The 21,959-nt window shown below is 43.5% G+C and overlaps 1 pseudogene; it reads left to right on the top strand.

Annotated features, from left to right (window-relative positions):
* The window catches only part of LOC148152173 (uncharacterized), a 77,788-nt pseudogene that overhangs the window by 10,490 nt on the left and 45,339 nt on the right, over nucleotides 1-21,959 (top strand).

Here is a 21,959-nt window from a genome sequence, read left to right as displayed (position 1 = left end):
AATTAAGTCCAGTATTATACTAATATATAATCCAAATGAACAATAGTTAAATATATTACAGAACCCATCAGCCAGTGTTCACTGACTCATATCAACTGAAACACTAAAGGCTTTGCTTGTTGAATATCTTTCATGTTAAGTGGATGCTGCCTAATATATTATTTATTATCAGTATGGCTGTTCTGAATGCAGGTGATTAAGTGTTTGTTAGCCATATCTTCCAGATGTTGCTTATAGATTCTTAAACCATTTTCACCAACATTGTCAACAGAGCCAATATTGGATAGCTATAATCAAGACATTAAGTGGCAATATATTGGCCCAGACTGCAATTAGCAGGCTGCCTTAACATCAGTTTGAGGCTGGCTACAAATCAGTGACAGGACAAGTTTATATTCAATATTGCCTAGTAGCTCTCAAAGAGTCTTTTCTTTGGTACTCTTGGGTATCATTAGCAGAACTGAAATGTTCTCAAGAAACAAAAACACTCTGTGATATCAGTCACTCAGACCTATTGCCCTCCAATGTCACAGGCCAAATGTATTCACCTGATGCCGTGGTTATAGCAACTGGCCGGGTTTCACAGGCAGCAATTGTTCCAGCTGCACAAAAGAACTGACATCTATTTAAGTGACAGAGGATGAAACAAACTGCTCACCTTCTCCTGATAAAGCCTTCCAAAATTGGAAACAACATTATTTGTTCAAGTTTTGGAATTATCATCAATAATTGCACGTGTTGCACATCCAGGCATATGTCATTCTTGAAGCAGAAACAAACCTTAATTTAAATAATTAGCAATTGCATATAAGTTACAAACATCCCATGTTTAATTGTTGTGATGTTTGATATCAGCATATCGAATTAAAATTTGATAGTAAGACCTGTAACCTGATGGATATTATTACTGGGGCAATGTGCAAATCAAGCCTTTTTACTGTCAGGGTCATTACAAATATTAAACATTTTACCAAAGTACATAAGGTGCCCATTTTACCTGCCTGATCGACATAGGTTAAGTGAAAGAACCCCACTCGTCCTCACCTACCACCCCACCAACCTCCATGTACAGCGTATCATCCGTCGTCATTTCCGCCACCTCCAAACGGACCCCACCACCAGGGATATATTTCCCTCTCCTCCCCTATCAGCATTCTAAAAAGACCACTCCCTCCGTGACTCCCTCGTCAGGTCCACACCCCCCACCAACCCAACCTCCACTCCCGGACCACTCCCTCCGTGACTCCCTCGTCAGGTCCACACCCCCCACCAACCCAACCTCCACTCCCGGCACCTTCCCCTGCAACCGCATGAAATGCAAAACTTGCGCCCACACCTCCCCCCTTACTTCTCTCCAAGGCCCCAAGGGATACTTCCATATCCGCCACAAATTCACCTGCACCTCCACTCACATCATCTATTGCATCCGCTGCACCCAATGTGGCCTCCTCTATATTGGGGAGACAGGCCGCCTACTTGCGGAATGTTTCAGAGAACACCTCTGGGATACCTGGACCAACCAACCCAACCACCCCATGGCTCAAAACTTCAACTCCCCCTCCCACTCCACCAAAGACATCCAGGTCCTCGGACTCCTCCATCGCCAGACCATAGCAACACGACGGTTGAAGGAAGAGCACCTCATCTTCCGCCTAGGAACCCTCCAACCACAAGGGATGAACTCAGATTTCTCCAGTTTCCTCATTTCCCCTCCCCCCACCTTGTCTCAGTCAAATCCCTCGAACTCAGCACCACCTTCCTAACCTGCAATCTTCTTCCTGACCTCTCCGCCCCCACCCCACTCCAGCCTATCACCGTCACCTTGACCTCCTTCCACCTATCGCATTTCCCCCAAGTCCCTCCTCCCTACCTTTTATCTTAGCCTGCTGGACACACTTTCCTCATTCCTGAAGAAGGGCTCATGCCCGAAACGTCTATTCTCCTGCTCCTTGGATGCTGCCTGACCTGCTGTGCTTTTCCAGCAACACATTTTCAGCTCTGATCTCCAGCATCTGCAGTCCTCACTTTTTCCCTATAAACCTCCCCTATATATGCCTACAGAGAGACCCAGATAAAAAAAATAGTATATTCATGGAGGGAATAAACAATGGGAAAGCAACTCAATAGTCCCAGTCCACAGGATTTGCTGAAGTGTTCCTTTTGCTTGCTAGGAGTTTCTGTTCTTCAATCTCTTTTTCAGATCCCTTTCTTCACAGGAGGCACAGATGATTATTGCACTAACTGTAAAGTCTCTTACTCATTGTTTAAAATTCACAGCTTACAAATGGTGAGAGAAAATAAGTTGGATTCCTTTGGGTTTTAGATATTTTAATGGAGGGGAAGGCACATGATCTGCCCCTTGTAGCAACCAAAGGCTCTTGCCTGTAATCGTGCACCCCCAATAGACTGTTCAACCACCCAAGAGCCAATCAGATACTTATTGACTGGCAGGTGACAGGCCTTTATGGTCACCAATCCACAAAGCAATCTGAAAATCTTCCGTAGGCCAAATCACACTTTATACACACCCTCTCATCACAGCCCATCTGCAAATCACATTCCCCTCTGCTTGAATAAAGCTGCAACTTAAAAACCTATACCTCACTTTCAGTTACTTGCAGCAAAACTGCAGCAATTCCTTCCACAAACTATGGTTTTAGAAGAGTACCTTTCCCAATTCAGTCTGCAATCAAAAATACCAAAAAAAGTTATAATTTTAAAACAAAAATATGTTATCAAAACTTTGTTCTTAAAGAGACTTTTCCATATCCTAATTATTGACACAGGAACAAAGGAACATAGGAGCAGGAGTAGACTCTTCAGCCCCTCAAGCCTGTCTGTCACTCAGTAAGATTACTGCTGATTTATTGCCGAACTCCCTATGCCTGCCTTGAGCACGAGTCCCCGATATCCTTGCTTAATAAAAAAAGTCCATTTTCAGATTTAAATTTAACAACTGAATTATCTACTCTGTCTTTCCCTGTTAATACCCTGAAGACCTTGTTTACATTATCCTTAACCTTCAAAATTCTAATTTGTCTAACCTCTCCTCATAACTTAACCCCGAAGTCTCGGTATCATCCTTGTTAACATGCATTGAACTCCCAACAGCGCCAAAACATCCGTCCTAAAGTGTTTTTTCCCAAATCTGATCATAGTACTCAAAATGGGGTATAAATAGGGTTTATGCAGCATGATGATTGTCTCCCTATACTCCAGCCCTTTAAATATGAAAGCCAACATTCCTTTAACCTTCTTGGCTATTTTCTGCACCTGTTTGTGGTGTTTTAAAAAGCTCCTGAAGTCCCACACCTCATTGAAAATCCATTGTATTTAACATTGGCCTTCTAAAAAATATCATGATTTATCCTTTATCAGTCTGAAATGAATAACATCAAACTTGTTTGTCTGAAAATCCATCTGCCACAACTTTGCCCATTCACCTCATCACCAATATCCTGTTGTAAATTTATGCTTCATCCACAGTACTGTCCACTTTTGTCATCAGCAAATTTGAATATTTGACTCTTTATATTATTATCCAAGTCATTACTGAATCTTGTGAATAATTGAGGCTCCAATACAGATCTCTGTAGGACACCACTAGTTCTGCCAATTTGAGTACTTACTGATTATTCCAACTTTGTTTCCTGCCAGTCAACCAATTTCCTGTCCATGTCAATGATTTGTCCCAAATTCCATGGGCTTCATCTTAACGAAAAGTTTCTTTTTAGGACTTTATCAAAAACCTCTGAAAGTCCATATAAACAGATTTCATAAACTAACTTCTGTCCACCTGGTTCACCTCTTCAACAGCCTCTGAGGTTTGTCATGAATCCACACTGACTTTATCCAATTAACCAAAATTTTTTGAAGTAATCAGTTACCCTATCCTTGATTATAGTCTCCAACAGTCTATTTCCCCACCACAGATGTTAGGCTAACTGATCTGTAATTCCCTGGTTTTCTTCTGTCACCCTTCTTAAAGAGCTGTGTGACATGAGCAAATTTCCAATCTTGAATTCAGGGAACTCTGAAAGATTATGGTTAGGACATCGGCACTGTACCCTCCTGCACAGATGGAAACCATCAGGTCCTGGGGATCGATCAGTTTTCAGTTCCATTAATTTGCCCATTATTAATGATTTATTTAAGCTAATTTTATTCAGACTCTGTTCCTGATCCTTGGTTAAATTCTTTGCAATATCTGACAAGCGCTCTTCCTTTGCTGCTGTGAATACTGAAGCAAAATAATTGTTCAGTGTGTTCATCAGCTCCATGTGGTCATTGACAATGTTCTCACTCCCAGCCTCCAATGGATCAATAATACTCTTTATCAGTGGCTCTCCCTTTATATAACATCTCCTCTTACTATCTTTTATGTCCCTTGCAAGTCTCTTTTCACAATTCTTTTTAGCCACTCTTAAAAGCCATTTTGTGACCCTTTGTTGGTATTTATCCCATTATGTGGGATCTGCAGCATTCTTTACATTTTTATAAGCCCTTTCTTTTAATTTTATGCTGCTTTTTACTTCCTTAAGTGTTCATAGCTTTTTTTTATTGTGAGGTGGAGTTTTCATTCTCATGGGTAAAAACTGCTTCTGAATAGCATTAACTACTTCACTAATACTGGCGGTGGTGGAGAAAGCAGCATCTGGACTCTTGAGACTGGAGCTTGTCCATTCCATCCATTTTTCCTGCTATTCCTCCTATCTTCATCTTTCCTTTCTTTTTGTTTTGAAAGATTTTTTTTTTACTTACCTTCTGTAGAGAGGTCAGTTATGAAGGCAGCAGCGACGATGGCATCAGAGTCTGGAGGATGGAAAGTGGCAGAGGCTGGGGCCAGCAGACTTTCACAGTCGGCGGTGATGCAGCTGGAGAGTCTGGATGGCGATCAGCGGTGAGAGACAGCCTAGCGCAGGGGAAAGCGTGTCCTCGTGGTGAGTGTGGGGAGAGCGAGCCCTCATTGGAAAAGTCCAGCGTGGAGTGACTGCAGGCCTATGGCTATAAAAGTACTGTAACATTTATTGGGAGGTAGTGGCCTAGTGGTATTATCACTGGATGTCAATCCAAAGACCCAGAGATTGATCTGGAGATACAGATTCAAATCCTGCCATGGTGGATGGTGGAATTTAAATTCAATCAAAAAAAAATCTGGAATTAAGAGCCTAATGATGACCATGAACCCATTACCGATAGTTAGATTAGATTACTTACAGTGTGGAAACAGGCCCTTCAGCCCAACAAGTCCACACCGACCCGCAACCCACCCAAACCATTCTCCTACAATTACCCCTTCACCTAACACTACGGGCAATTTAGTATGGCCAATTCACCTAACCTGCACATTTTTGGATTGTGGGAGGAAACTGGAGCACCCGGAGGAAACCCACGCAGACACGGGGAGAATGTACAAACTCCACACAGAGAGTCACCTGAGGCGGGAATTGAACCCGGGTTTCTGATGCTGTGAGGCAGCAGTGCTAACCACTGTGCCACCGTGCTGCCAGTTGGAAAAACCCATCTGGTTCACTAATTCCCTTTAGGGAAGGAAACTGCTACCCTTACCCAGTCTGGCCTACATGTGACTCCAGACCAACAGCAATATGGTTGACTCTTAACTGCTCTCTGAGCACTTATGAGTGGGCAATAAATATTGGCTTAGCCAGTGATGCCCTCATCCAATGAATCAATAAAGAAAATCTTCTAACTTACTTCTTTATTTTTCTATTTTGTACCTAAGATTTTGTACTTAAGATGGCACCGGGAATGGTGACTTGTACACATTTCACTTTACTCCTGTACTTCTACACGTGAGTACACATGATGTGGAAGAGCCAGTGCTGGACTGGGGTGGACAAAGTTAAAAATCAACCTACAGCAGGTTATAATCCAACAGGTTTATTTGGAGGCACTAGCTTTTGGAGCGCTGCTATCTGATGAAGGAGCAGCACTCCGAAAGCTGTTGCTTCCAAATAAACCTGGTGGACTATAACCTGGTGATGTATGATTTTTAACTGAGTACACATGAGAGTAAAACTAATTCTAATTCTAATGAGCAAGGACCAGTTGAGTGATATGCTAATATCACCAGATTAGTAAAACTCCAATGTATTAATACATTATACCTTCATCATAGTGTGAGGTCAGAGCTACATGAACATAAACATTGCAGCAACTTACTAAGACTCATTCAATGACATCATCTAAACCCCTGGTCTCTTAAGGTACATCTCCATTCACTGATTCAAAATTCCTAATGTCCTAAAAATGTACTGAAGGAACAGCTCACATTTCTGACATTAGGCACAATTTTATCTTTGTGCAAAATTGATGAGTTTGAATAAAATAAAATCTTGCATGAGTGACAGGTTTTATTTAAAATAGACAAACATCTTTAAAATGAATCTGTCACATCAAACTGAATGTGATAAGTTTGTAATCACCCTCACTTTTGGAAAGTTCTCACCGCAGGCAATGATTACAGTTGGCAGAATTTTCCCAAGATCCTGAATGACATAAGCAATGGTGAGGCAGTTGGAAAATATGGTGAGATTGGCAGAAATACGATTTTTGATGTTGAGAAATAAAAGTCAGATTCTCCAACTAAGTTTTGAATGGCAAGATGAGTGTCTGACTACTGACAGGTGAGAGGTCTACCTGCATGCATTTGGATGTCATAGATATCTAGTCTTATCTCATTGATAAGAAAGTGAGGTCTGCAGATGCTGGAGATCAGAGCTGAAAATGTGTTGCTGGAAAAGCGCAGCAGGTCAGGCAGCATCCAGGGAACAGGAGAATCGACATTTCGGGCATAAGCCCTTCTTCAGGAAATTCCTGAAGAAGGGCTTATGCCCGAAACGTCGATTCTCCTGTTCCCTGAATGCTGCCTGACCTGCTACGCTTTTCCAGCAACACATTTTCAGCTCTTATCTCATTGATATGCATTTCTCTTTCCTTCTACGTACTAGACGGCAACAGCTCCCGGAATGAAAGTCAGACAGGGTGATAAAGAAGGTGTGTAGCATGCTTGCCTTTATTGGTTGGGGGATTGAGTAGAAGAGTCAGGATGTCATGTTTCAGATTTGTAAGACTTTAGTTAGGCCACACTTAGAATAATGTGTTCAGTTCTGGTTGCCACACTATAGGAAGGTCATGGAGGCTTTGGGAGAGTGCAGAAGAGGTTTACCAGGATGCTGACTGGATTAGAAGGCATGAGCTATACGGAGAGGGTAGAAAAGCTTGGGTTGTTTTCTCTGGAGCAGCAGAGGCTGAGGGGAAACTTGATAGGAGTCTATAAAATTATGAGATGTATTGATTGGGTTGATGTCAGAATGTTTTTCCCAGAGTTGAAATATCCAATACTAGGGGGCATGAATTTAAGGTGGGAGGGGGAAAGTTCAAAAGAGATGCGAGGAGTATGTTTTTTTACACAAGGAGTGGTAGGAACATGCTGCCAAGGGTGGTGGCGAAGATAAATACAATAGGGGCATTTAAGGGACTTTTAGCCAAGTACATGGAATGGAAGGATAGGGACCAAGGGCCGGCAGAGGGGGTTAGATTAATTTGGTGTCATGTTCATCACAACATCATGGGCTGAAGGGCCCATTCCTGTGCTGTACAGTTCTATGTTCTATGACACATGGAATGGTGGAAAAAGTATTTTTTGAATTGAATTGAATTGAATTTATTGTCACGAGTACTGAGGCACAGTGAAAAGCTTTGTCTTGCCTGCAATACAGGCAGATCACACTTTTGTCTGAACATGTGGGCCTCACTTCACCACAGCTCCAACTGAGTCAGTGTTGTGTGGCATTCTAAAGGTACATTGCAGCAACTTACTAAGGCTCAGTCAATAACATCATCTGAACCAATGGTGTCTGGAAACATATCACTATTCACTGATTCAAAATCATATGACTCTTTATCTAATAACATGGAATGATTAAAAACTGTCCTTGTCAGTGATGGTCACATCTGATGCGTTAACTGTATAAATTTAGGGAAAAACAAATGGGTGGAGGATAGTCATTATTTGATCATTCAAAAAGAGACACTTAATAACACTGGAGTGGAAAGTAATCGTTAGGAACTATACTCTTGTAATGTTTCATTTGTGAATAAATCTAAAGTGATGATTAGTCCATTATTCACTGAAGGATCTTAAATCTCTTGAATTTCATTCACAAAGGAATTCTTTTCTTCAGGATGACTTCAGGATGAATCTAATGATGGTAGTTTTAAAAGTCACTGCAGCATTATGCTTCTTCCAAGGCTCCACAGGAGCACCTCACATACAGCCACAACATGAAAATGGTAACATAGAACATAGAATAGTACTGTGCCATCCTGGGTCCTGTCATTTACTGTATACCTTCCTCTCTTATTTGACCTCCCACAATGCATCAGCTGTCCTGATTAAATTCCATCTGCCATTTCTCCATTCAATTTTCCAATTGATCTATATACTGCTGTATCTGTTGACAACTTCCTCACTATCCACAACTTCACCAATATTTGTGTTGTCTGCAAACTTACCAATCAGATCACCAACATTTTCATCCAATGTCTTTATATATACATCACAAACAACAAAGGTCCCAGCACTAATCCTTGTGAAAAACCACTGGTTATAGACATCCAGACAGAAAAATATCACTCCACAACTGTGACCAAACAATTTTGTACGCAACTTACCAATTCACCATTAATCCCATGTAACGTAATCTTGTTGACCAGTGTACCAGCCTTGTCAAATGCTTTCGTAAAGCTCATGCAAACTACATACATTGCCTTACCCTCATCAATAATCTTTGTCACTTCGTCAAAAACCTCAATCAAATTTGTGAGACAAGACTTCCCCTACACAAAGTCAATTATCCCAAATTAGTCCATTTTTTTCCCAAATGTGAGTAAATCCTGTCCCTAAGAAACCTCTCCAATAATTTGCATAACTCTGGATGTAAGGCTCACTGGACTATTATGTCCTGGGTTATCTCTGTTGCCCTGCCTCAACGAAAGAACAACATTGGCTATTCTCCAGTATTTTGGACATCACCTGTGGCTAATGAGGACAAAAGGATCTCCTTCAAGGCCCCAGCAATCTCCTCACTTACTTCTTTAGGTTTCATGAATTGGATCTTATCAGGCCCTGGGCACTTCATGTTTTTCAAGACAGCCATCACGTCCCCATTTTTAATATCAATATGCTCAAGAATACCAACATACCTCTTGCTAATCTTACCGTCATCCATATCCTTCTCCTTGATGATTCATCCCCTCTTTAATTGAGCCAGAGAGTTGGTGCACTGCAGATCTAATGCAGAGAGTGAATCTGATGAATTTGTGTGTTGTACAGGCATTGCAAGCTTCCCACAAGTTCAAGGGGTTATTGACTGCTTGCATGTAGCAATTGAAGTTTCCTGGGCCGAGCCTGCAACCTTCAGCAATTGTAAAACTACATGTCAATTCCAAAAGATGTGCAGGAACAGGGCACAGTTTCAGCAATAGCAGGAAGGCAAATGCCTACCCATTCAAAGAAGTTAACGTGATACAACTATCAGGATTAGAAAAGATACCTAATGCATTCCTTGATGAAAGTGGTGTTCTACCCAACACTGTGATATAAAGAGTGTAGGAGAGTTGGGAATGTATTCATGATTTACAACCAAGTGCTTCTCACTTTTGAACCTTCATGCATACCTTGATGATAGTGAGGACTGCAGATTTTGGAAAATGTGGAGCTGGAAAAAGCACAGGAGGTCAGGCAGCATCGGAAGAGCAGAAGAATCGACATTTCGAGCAGGACCCTTCATCAGGACTCAGGGGGGAAGGGGGCTGAGAGATAAATAGGGGGAGCAGGGTGGACTGGGAGAAAGGTAGGTTGGATGGCGGTAGGTGGATGCATGTAGGAGGTGATTGTGATTGGTAAGTGAGAAGGGTGGAGTGGATAGGTGGGAAGGAAGATAGACAGGTTAGGTCAGGTCAAGAAAATGGGACGGAGAGGGAGGTCTTGGCCTGGGATGAGGTGGGGGTGTGGAGATTTGGAAGCTGTTGAATTCTATGGTGAAGCCTTAAGGCTGTAAGCTTCTGAGGTGAAAACTTCCTCCAGTTTGCATGTGGCCTTATTTTGATGGTGGAGGAGTCTTGGGATGGACATGTCATTAGAGGAGTGGGAGGGAGAGTTGAAGTGGTTGGCAACTGGAAGGTGGGGTTGCTTTGAGTTGATGTTTCCTGAACCAGTCTCCGAGTTTGTGCTCGGTCTCCCCGATGTAGAGGACACCACACCGGGAGCAACAGATGCAATTAATCAGGATAGAGGAAATGCAGGTAAATCTCTGCCGGACTTGGAAAGATTCTTTGGGGCCTTGGACGCAGGTAAGAGGGGAATATTGGGGATAGGTGTAGCACCTCCTGCAGCCTTAGGGAAAGGTACTAGGTGTGGAGGAGAGGTTGGTAGGGAGTGTGGACCTAACGAGGGAGTCGTGGAGAGAATAGCCCCAACAGAAAGCAGATGGGGTTGGGGAAGGAAATATCTTTTTGGTGGTGGGGTCAGACTGCAGGTGACAAAATGGCAGAGGACGATGCATTGAATTTGGAGATTGGTGGACCACGGGGCCTCTGTTCTTGTTGTGCTTGGAGGGGGGTGAGGTTCAAGGGCAGATGTGTGGGAGATAGAAGAGATGTGATTGAGGGCAGATCATGAACATCTTTGAAGTAGCGGAAGGTTCAATTAGTTCCAACAGAAATGAACGGGTAAAGAGAAAAACAAGCTATACCAGTCTACTCAAAGAAAAGCCAGTTAGAGGTATTATTCAACTAGGAGAAAGTGAGGACTGCAGATGCTGGAGATCAGAGCTGAAAATGTGTTGCTGGAAAAGCGCAGCAGGTCGGGCAGCATCCAAGGAGCAGGAGAATCGACGTTTTGGGCATGAGCCCTTCTTCAAGAATGAGGAAAGTGTGCCAAGCAGGCTAAGATAAAAGGTAGGGAGGAGGGATTTGGGGGAGGGGCATTGGAAATACAATAGGTGGAAGAAGGTTAAGGTGAGGGTGATAGGCCGGAGTGGGGGTGGGGACAGAGAGGTCAGGAAGAAGATTGCAGGTTAGGAAGGTGGTGCTGAGTTTGAGGGTTGGGACTGAGACAAGGTGGGGGGAGGGGAAATGAGGAAACTGGAGAAATCTGAGACTGGCGCACCGATCTTTACACCGCTGAGGTTATAGTCCAACAGGTTTAATTGGAAGCACATTACCTTTCGGTGCGCCGCTCCTTCATCAGGTGATAGTGGAGGGCTCGATCATAACACAGAATTTATACCGAAAATTTGCAGTGTAGTGTAACTGAGATTATACATTGAAAAATTGATTGTCTGTTAAGCCTTTCATCTGTTAGAATACAGTGATAGTTTCATTTCTTTCATGTGTAAATCACAAAACCTTTTTTTAAAAGTTGCATTCTCGGGTTATCTGTTAACAATGGTGATAGCTAGACAATATGTTGAAGGTGTTAGCCCCCTGTGTTCTCTGTCTATGACCTGATGTTTAGATTGATTCTAATCTAAAAAGTGAGATAACAGAGTTTTACATAAATTCATGCAGTTTTTGAGCTCAGAGTTCTTCATGAATGTATGCAGTTATAGAGGAGACCACATCGGGTGCAGCTGATGCAGTAGATGATGTGTGTGGAGGTGCAGGTGAATTTGTGACGGATATGGAAGGATCCCTTGGGGCCTTGGAGGGAAGTAAGGGGGGGAGGTGTGGGCGCAAGTTTTGCATTTCTTGCGGTTGCAGGGGAAGGTGCCAGGAGTGGAGGTTGGGTTGGTGGGGGGTGTGGACCTGACAAGAGAGACACGGAGGGAGTGGTCTTTTCGGAACGCTGATAGGGGAGGGGAGGGAGTGGTCTTTTCGGAACGCTGATAGGGGAGGGGTGGTGGGGTCCATTTGGAGGTGGCGGAAATGACAACGGATGATATGATGTATATGGAGGTTGGTGGGGTGGTAGGTGAGGACCAGTGGGGTTCTGTCCTGGTGGCGATTGGAGGGGTGGGGCTCAAGGGCAGAGGAGCAGGAAGTGGAGGAGATGCGGTGGAGAGCATCGTCAATTACGTCTGGGAGGAAATTGCGGTCTTTGAAGAAGGAGGCCATCTGGGTTGTTCGGTATTGGAACTAGTCCTCCTGGGAGCAGATGTGGCGGAGACGAAGGAATTGGGAATATGGGATGGCGTTTTTACACGGGGCAGGGTGGGAGGAGGTGTAGTCTAAGTAGCTGTGGGAGTCGGTTGGTTTATTGTAAATGTCCGTGTTGATTCGGTCGCCCGAGATAGAAATGGAGAGGTCTAGGAAGGTGAGGGAGGTGTCTGAGACGGTCCAGGTAAATTTGAGGTCGGAGTGGAAGGTGTTGGTAAAGTGGATGAACTGTTCAACCTCCTCGTGGGAGCACGAGGCAGCGCCGATACAGTCATCGATATAGCGGAGGAAATGGTGGGGTGTGGTGCCAGTGTAGCTGTGGAAGATGGACTGTTCCACATATCCTATGAAGAGGCAGGCATAGCTGGGGCCCATGCGGGTGCCCATGGCTATTCCTTTGGTTTGGAGGAAGTGGGAGGATTGGAAAGAGAAGTTGTTCAGAGTGAGGACCAGTTCAGTCAGTCGAAGGAGGGTGTCAGTGGAAGGGTACTGGTTGGTACGGCGGGAAAGGAAGAAGCGGAGGGCTTTGAGTCCTTCGTGATGGGGGATGGAGGTGTACAAGGACTGGATGTCCATGGTGAAGATAAGGCATTGGGGACTGGAGAAGCGAAAATCATGGAGGAGGTGGAGGGCGTGGGTGGTGTCCCGAATGTAGGTGGGGAGTTCTTGGACTAAGGGGGACAGGACCGTGTCAAGGTATGCAGAGATGAGTTCGGTGGGGCAGGAGCAGGCTGAGACAATGGGTCGGTCAGGGCATTCAGGTTTGTGGATTTTGGGCAGGAGGTAGAAACGGGCGGTGCGGGGTTGTGGGACTATGAGGTTGGAGGCGGTGGATGGGAGATCCCCTGAGGTGATGAGGTTATGGATGGTCTGGGAGATGATGGTTTGGTGGTGGGAGGTGGAGTCATGGTCAAGGGGGCAGTAGGAGGAGGTGTCCGCGAGCTGACGTTTAGCCTCAGCGGTGTAAAGATCGGTGCGCCAGTCTCAGATTTCTCCAGTTTCCTCATTTCCCCTCCCCCCACCTTGTCTCAGTCCCAACCCTCAAACTCAGCACCACTTTCCTAACCTGCAATCTTCTTCCTGACCTCTCCGTCCCCACCCCCACTCCGGCCTATCACCCTCACCTTAACCTCCTTCCACCTATTGCATTCCCAACGCCCCTCCCCCAAGTCCCTCCTCCCTACCTTTTATCTTAGCCTGCTGGACATATTTTCCTCATTCCTGAAGAAGGGCTCATGCCCAAAACGTCGATTCTCCTGCTCCTTGGATTCTGCCTGACCTGCGGCGCTTTTCCAGCAACACATTTTCAGCTTCTTATTCAACTAGTCAAGAAGCAACCTTTAGAACATTTAATTAGGCTTCCTAGACTCAAGATGGAACCCAAGAGAAGAAAAAATCTACGGAGATTACTTATGTAGGCTCAACAGAATTGTTTCATATGGTCAACAGGGAGAGGCAGCTGTGCAAATCCACAAGAGACTCAGGAAGTATTGTAAACTTCAGGGGCTGAATAGGATTAGAGATAGTATTGTTTTGTGGTAAACGTTATTGTAGTTTGTTTCCCGGTAGAGTTGGTATTGTTTTGCATTGGTACTGGCTTGTGTTCCCAGTGGTTTTACTGCTTCGATCTAGTAGGACACCTGGGAACATTCATTCATATCATTCTGGCCGGAGTTGTCTAACTTGTTAAGGAGGAACTAGGCAACACTCTCATCATTAGAAATCTTCAGGTGTCAAAAATCAGCAAAGTTGTAAGCAAAGACAAATACTGATAAGAATGAGCAAAACAATTTGATCATCATTCAGACAACAAAACTACTTGCAGCGCAAATTGTTACAGCAGATTTGAATCTGATACCAGGTGATGAGATGAGTTCAAGAGTAATATTTCAAGTATTCATCTTCCAAAGCAAGGTTATCCATATCAGTGATAGACATAATGTTAAGTAAATAGTTGATTGAGATGGGAAAATGATACAAAGACCATGGTGAGTGAAAGAGAACATGCAACCCAATCAACAAGCTGAATTTCAGAGCTTACATTCTTCAACATCAATCTAACAGCAGATTGACACAAAGATTTCCTGCACTGAATGAAAATAAGATGCATACCATTCCATAACAGCCAGATCAATGCCTACAGGCTCTGAAAACAGTGAAAAGGAAGGACTTATTTGTCTCAGCCATTCAGGATACTGCAAAGAAAGTATTTGTTCCAACAGGCAGTTATCTTCCATGATGGAAATTCATGAATTTAAAAGATCCCTGACATAATTGTATGGAACAACTACCAGAATTAACAGAGAAGAGTTCTGCTATGAAGGAAATTCAAGAGATTTAGGGCCCTCCTGATAATGTACTGGAACAACCATCTAAGTTATCAGAAATGATGAATGACTCAATAGGCAAAAGTTCTTCCAGCAGAGAGACAGTTTGCTGACCATATGAGGTCAAGATCAGAAACAGTGCAACCAGTCTTAAATCCACAGATTTACTGATATTTCAGACCAAAGAGAAGAAAATTGTAGGAAAATTGTGAGACCTCCAGATTATCTAAATTTGTGAAGTTAGAGACTTGAGAGGAGATGGGCAATTCTAAGTACAATTGCAATACACAAATATACAAATGTTAACTATGAGGAAGAATACTTGAGAGAAAATGGTATATATAATAAGGTTCTGAAAGAGTTATTGTATGAAACTGTATTAAACTCTGAGAAAGTGAGTACTGCAGATGCTGGAGATTAGAGTTGAGAGTGTAGTGCTGAAAAAGCACAGCAGGTCAGGCAGCATCCGAGAAGCAGGGGAGTCGATGTTTCGGGCATAAGCCCTTCATTAGGAACATTTTTGGACTTGGAGTTTGGTGGGGTGCCATGTTTTTTCCCGATGAAGGGCTTATGCTGGAAATGTTCATTCTCCTGCTCCTCGGATGCTGCATGACTGGCTGTGCTTTTCCAGCACTACAGTCTTTAACTCTGTATTAAACTCCACCCAATCAGCTAGGGATAAGGCAAAGGATCTTACTGTCTCATGATCTGTGGAGCTATGTTCACAGTTCTCCTTTTAGTACTGGTTACAATGTCTAACAAACTAATGTAACTTGTACTTAATTGTTATCATGTAATAAACTAATTATCATGTTAAAACAAGACCGTCTTCTTGTAATGACAAAATAGTGATTGATTCTCAATCAACATAAACCAAGAAAGCCCTCAGATCTACTTAACCATGACAGATTGGTGGTAGCATCTTTTGACCAACAAATACAACACACAGCAGGCACAGCCTCTTGGTAAATGCTTGGTTTGTGGGGAGCTCTCCTGATTAACAATTTCTGTGCCATGTCTAGGTACCATAGCTCTTCAATGCCCCTTCAGATTCAACATAACAGGGGTTGTTAACTCAAAAACATTTTGTTCGCACCAGTCAGAACACTTGGAACTCCCGTTTGGCAGCTCAACAATGAAGCAGATGATTTCACAAGGGGCATTATAAAGCAAAACACCATGCTGCTGAAAAGGAAATTTTACTGTCTGGACTGCTCCATCAGAGTGCTCCAATATGTGCCTCAAATACTCTCAAAACCCAAGGTGTCCACTCCCTTTCCAAGTTCCATTTCTGTTATTTGTTTTAAAGATCTGCAATGGAAACTACTCAAGGGCTTTGCTTGTTTGGCTGTCTCAGGAACTGGTACAATGTCGTTATGCTCTTTGTACTAACTTTAACAATTGACTGTTATTACTTGCTGCCGTCAGTGACTCTATCTTTGTATAAATTTGTTTTGGAGTTTAATCTGCTGTGAGAAAGGTTCTTATGTGACTGATATTAATTTTCTCTTGAAAGGCCCTTGATCTGGTATATGATAGGGGTAGCAAATCTAATCTGATTTCAGAATTTAATCATTATGATAACATAAATGGATTCTTAAGGACATTTGAATTGCTGTTAGCATAAACATAAGTGGTACTGTAGGTCATTGGGAAAAAGATTAGTTCCGATGTTCAGTAGAAAGCCTTGATTGCATCCTTATACATGCATCCAGATACCAGTATTGCTAATATTGCTGAACAATTTGCATTCCTTTACAGGTCTAACTTCATACCAAAAATTTAAAGGTGTAATTTGAGGATGGTACAAAGAATGGGCTTTGAAATTGCAGAATTCATCAAGAGAGATTAGAAAGGAAAGATGTCAAATTGAATGCAGAGGTAAATGATCTTCTAAGTAAAGACCTGTTTTTAATAGATGTTCCAGATAACTTTTGTATATAGTAGCTAAATAGCTCAAATGGACCCTATTTGGAATGGCAGAGAATATGTACATTCTGTGACTATATGTGCCTTTAGGAGTTCTGGCCTGTTTCTCTTGAAGAGGGGATTTGTCAACATGGTGCCGAGGTGTCTGCTCCTTGGAAAGCAGAGTAAATAGCTTTGGGTATTTTTAACTTAGATAAAAGAATGCATGAATGGTGGAGTCAGGCTCACACAGATCCTGGGTTTTAGGTTTGGTTTTAGCTCTTGACTTTAGGGTTTTGGAGTGAAGCTGCTAGATAAAGCTCTCTCTCTTCTCTTGTAAAAGCTGGAGTTCTCTCTCTGCTGCTAGATTCATTTTATCGATTTTCTGTTCTCCTGGATTGGAGGAGATAACAAGCGAGGGAAATCTGCTTTGCTGAATTTGCCTTTGTCAAGGGTTTGTTTATGGGATGCTGCTATCTTGAAACAGTGGATGAATAGTAGTCAAAACATATATTATTTTGTTAAGTATTTCAACAGAGTTAAAGTATGCTAAAGTTCTTTTTTTTTGTTTGTGTTTTAACTGTGGTGTAAGAATAAAGTGTGTTTTGCTTAAAGCTTAGTAGTTTGACCAATCAAATCAAATCTGGAACACAGCGCCTTACACTTGCCTTTGAATAAGATAGTGTTAGGATCCTTGATATATTTCCAGGGAGGTTTGGTCTTGTCCATAACATTTCTAAAAAGTATTATAGATTGCAAAATCTGTAGGTAATGAGAAGACAAATGAGTGTATTTTCATTAATGGTGATGTGATTAGGTTGACACTTGAGGTCTGATCCAATGTCTGCAAAAGCGTCCATAACTGAACACATGCTGCTCTATAGCATGGACAAGATCCTCACATAAGCAGATTTTGGGAGGGAAAGGAGATCTCCTTTAACAGCACTATTGAAACCATGGCTTTATCACCTGCTGCAGCAAGATGTATGGCAGCACTACTAACTGAACTGAATTGCGTTAGCTTTTTGGTCACATGTACTCAAATGAGCGAAAAGTTTACAAGTAACTAAATTATGATGCCATATCAGGTGCAAAGGTACAGATTTTTAAGAACAAATTCTTTGGAAAAATAATTTGAAAAATAAAGAAATAAAAAATTCAGAATATGTCTTTCCAACCCAGCTGTCCTCCAGTAACTGTAACAGAGACCCCAATCACCTCGCCACCTCCTCCAACCTTGACCCAGCAACTTTGGGAATTGTCACACTTCAGGTGCAATCTCTTTGCCGCTAGGCCCATCTCACTAATGTCATTGAACCCACACTCACCCTGCAACCAGAAGTCTCCAACTCTGCTGCTGCTTCACCAATAACCCGAAGTGCCTGCTCTGGACCTACTCAGACAGCCCAGTTCTACTGCTGCTTCAACAAACCAGGAGTTCCTGCACTGAGCATAACATGCTGCCACTATTGCCATGGCAGTATCAGGAGTCCTTGCTCTAGGTCCACTGTAACCAGGAGTCCTCAATCTGGGCCAACTGTAACCAGGATTCCTCAATCTGGGCCAGCTGTAACCAGGATTCCTCGCTCTAGGCCAACTGTAACTAGAAGTCCTCGCTCTGGGACAATTGTAACCAGGAGTCCTCACTCTGGGACCACTGTAACTAGGAGTCCTCACTCTGGGACCATTGTAACCTGGAGTCTTCACTCTGGGACCATTGTAACAAGGGGTCATCTCTCTGGGCCCACTGTAACCAGGAGTCCACGCTCTGGGACCATTGTAACCAGGACTCCTCACTCTGGGATCACTGTAACCAGGACTCCTCACTCTGGGATCACTGTAACCAGGAGTCCTGGCTCTGGGACCATTGTAACCAGGAGTCCTCACTCTGGGACTATTGTAACCTGGAGTCCTCACTCTGGGACCACTGTAACTAGGAGTCCTCACTCTAGGACTATTGTAACCTGGAGTCCTCACTCTGGGACCACTGTAACCAGGAGTCCTCACTCTGGGACTATTGTAACCTGGAGTCCTCACTCTGGGACCATTGTAACCAGGAGTCCTCACTCTAAGACCACTGTAGCCAGGAGTCCATGCTCTAGGCCCACTGTGACCAGGAATCCTCACTCTGGGACAATTGTAGCCAGAAGTCCTCACTCTGGGCCCACTGTAAGCAGGAGTCCTTGCTCTGGGACCATTGGAACCAGGAGTCCTCACTCTGGGACCACTGTAACTAGGAGTCCTCACTCTGGGACCATTGTAACCTGGAGTCTTCACTCTGGGACCACTGTAACCTGGAGTCCTCACTCTGGGACCATTGGGACCAGGAGTCCTCGGTCTGGGACCATTGTTATCACCCTCACCTTGACCTTTTTCCACCTATCACATTTCCGACGCCCCTCCCCCAAGTCCCTCCTCCCTATCTTTTATCTTAGCCTGCTGGACAAACTTTCCTCATTCCTGAAGAAGGGCTAATGCCCGAAACGTCGATTCTCCTGTTCCCTAGATGCTGCCTGACCTGCTGCGCTTCTCCAGCAACACATTTCCATCTCAGTCCTCACTCTAGGCCCATTGTAATCTGGAGTCCTCATTCTGGGCCCACTGTAACCTGGAGTCCTCACTCTGGGACCATTGGGACCAGGAGTCCTCGGTCTGGGACCATTGTAACAAGGAGTCCTCACACTGTGCCCACTGTAACCAGGACTCCTCACTCTGGGACCATTGGAACCAGGAGTCCTCGCTCTGGGCCCACTGTAACCCGAAGTCCTCTCTCTGGGCCCACTGTAACCAGGAGTCCTCTCTCTGGGCCCACTGTAACCAGGAGTCCTCACTCTGGGACCACTGTAACCAGGAGTCCTCACTCTGGGACCATTGTAACAAGGGGTCCTCACACTGTGCCCACTGTAACCAGGACTCCTCACTCTGGGACCATTGTAACAAGGAGTCCTCACTCTGGGACCATTGGAATCAGGAGTCCTCACTCTAGGCCCATTGTAACCTGGAGTCCTCACTCTCTGCTTAATGCCACCAGGAATTCCTGGTTCACTGCCAGACCAGGCTGCTGCTGCACCAAGAGTCCCACTTCAGCTGCAGATGTCACCTTGCTGGCCCTCCCATCTTGAAGAGTCTGCTGCCGCTGGTGCAGCCACCCACTCTGATCTCTGAGAGAGCAATGTTGCTGCCGCTGCTGCCACCTCCAATTGCCGGGAGAAGCTGAATTGACCACTCTGCATGCAGCACACTCTCGTTGATGCTGCTGAGGAACCTACCACAGAAAAAGAATATTTTTAAAATGAAAGAAAAACAGCAGAAGCAAAACAACAAAAAAAGAAAAAAGAATGAGAGTAAATGAGCCCCAGGCAACAGCCTGCATGCAGCCCTGCTACTCTACTGCCACCTTGGATAGTGTCCTGCTTGTTCTTTTTCAAGCTGGCATCATTCGATATATATCACCATTTCTTCCCTGTTACTGGGTCAACTCCTCCCTGAATAGCATTATAGGTGTCCCTTCAGCCCAAGGATTGGGACAGTTTTGGAAGGCAGCTCACCATCACCGAGTGCAATTAGGGAGGGAAATAAATATTGGCTCAGCCAGTGAAACCCACATCCCTTGAACAGAAAAAAGCTTTACTAGTTCTGTACTACTGCCACTTTTTGTCTTCTGTTTTCAATAGAACTGTACTAAGTTTCTGTATACCTTATCCCTTTGCCCTTCTTGGTTAAAATTCCCCACTGACAGTGAGTTCTCACTCTTTTTCTTGAAGTTCTACATCCGCGATGGCTGCAGAGTCAATTGTATACCATTTCAACTTGTGTAAGTGACTGCTCCAGACCAATGAGTCATCTTTCCTGCTGCAAGGGATGATTAATCCAGGCTTTCAGACTAGGTTCATGTTCAGGCATTGAGCTTTTCTAATGCCATTGACATCAATGTAATTGTAGTGTTGAGATAGAAAGCTCAGTTTTGCACAGCAGTGACTGTGATGAGGTCAGCCAGGTGGATCTCATAAGATAGGAGTTTCCTAATTGGGGCTGTTCACTTGGTCCTATCAGGGAGCCCTGGCTGACAGATAAGATCATGAGTGTCACTGGCCACTTGGGTGTCTCTTTCTGGTGGTGGAAATTGAAGGACTTCCAACGTGTAAATAAAGGGTGACTTGGTGATGGGATTCCAGCCTCTGTGGAGTTATATCATGCGCTTTCCAAGAAATCAATGTATTGCTGATGGCTAGGTGCATTTTAAAAGTTTATGCCTTTGTAATTTGAGACCAAGATATAGGTGTTGAAACTGTCCATTACAATAGCCATGGACTGCTGTGGTTTCCATCTTGAAGAGACCTCTTTTGAAACTTAATTTCCATTGCATTGACTTTTAAAGCAGAAACATTCTTTTATCATAAAATAAAGCAAAGAACTGCAAGTGTTGAAAGTCTGAAACAAAAACTGAAATTGCTGGAGAAACTCAGCAGGTCTTACAGCATTCCTGGAAACAAAGCAGAGTTCACATTTCAGATGTAGTGACCCTTTTCCAGAACCCTTCTGAAGAAGGGTCACTGGATCTAAGATGTGAACCCTGCTCTCTTTCCACAGATGTTGTGATATCTGCTGAGTTTCTCCAGCAATTTCTGTTTTTTGGTAGGGTGTTTTCTTGCCCTGTTCCCTTCTGATTGGCTTAGTGGCTAGTTAGTTTCCAGGACTGTATCCTTTGACATATTTTTCTTAAAAATAAAAATCAAATGACATTTTCAAGACAATTGACTTAACAAATAGCTGTAGCACCATCAATGCATGAAATATAGTGCCATTCTGTACTCAATCATGGTTAACTTATGAGAGACACAAGGCCTTTACATTATAGAACATAGTCTGACATTAATGCAACTACATTTCGTATTCAGCAATTATCTAATATTCTCAATCTCTTCAATAGTTGTTAAAAGTTCCAGCCAACATTAAATATATTGGTAAAGGTTATTATAAAATTTCCAACATTCAATTGGAAAGCAATGGATTTCCAATTCCTCCAACAATGGGTTGAGCTGGTGTGTTTTCTTGACCAGACAAATGAGTTATTTGAATTCAATCTGTTGTAGGCAATGAAAGCTTCCATAGGTGGAACCTAAGTCTGAACAATGACCATCTTTCCAAGTTCTTGTATGGGATGTCGGCATTGCTGGAAAGGCCAGCATTTGTAGCCTCTCCCTAGCTCGAACGGATTGGCTGTAGGGAATTTCAGACGTGTGTCAATGACGTGTGCATCCATCCATATTGTATACCGACGAGGAAGAGTCAACCAAATTTATATACATCCCGGATATCATTGCAGGTGCAAACATCTCTCCACTTCATACACCATAATGTATGGACACACAGAAGTGACAAGTGATGAGAAGCAATGGCAAACTCACTGTATATAATGACCATGTTTCCATTGCTTAGATTAATCACACTCAAATATTGTAGCAAGAACTGACTGTAATCTCTCCAAATATTCTATTTTGTGGACACCATAGATATCGTGATTGCAGACCTCCTGGTATG

This window comes from Chiloscyllium plagiosum, unplaced genomic scaffold (genome assembly GCF_037043375.1).
Source record: "Chiloscyllium plagiosum isolate Xiang-an unplaced genomic scaffold, Cpla_swu_hap1 HiC_scaffold_1, whole genome shotgun sequence".
Lineage (NCBI taxonomy): Eukaryota > Metazoa > Chordata > Chondrichthyes > Orectolobiformes > Hemiscylliidae > Chiloscyllium > Chiloscyllium plagiosum.
The sequence above is the reverse complement of the archived record's forward strand: the minus strand, read 5'-3'. Positions and strand labels throughout refer to the sequence as shown.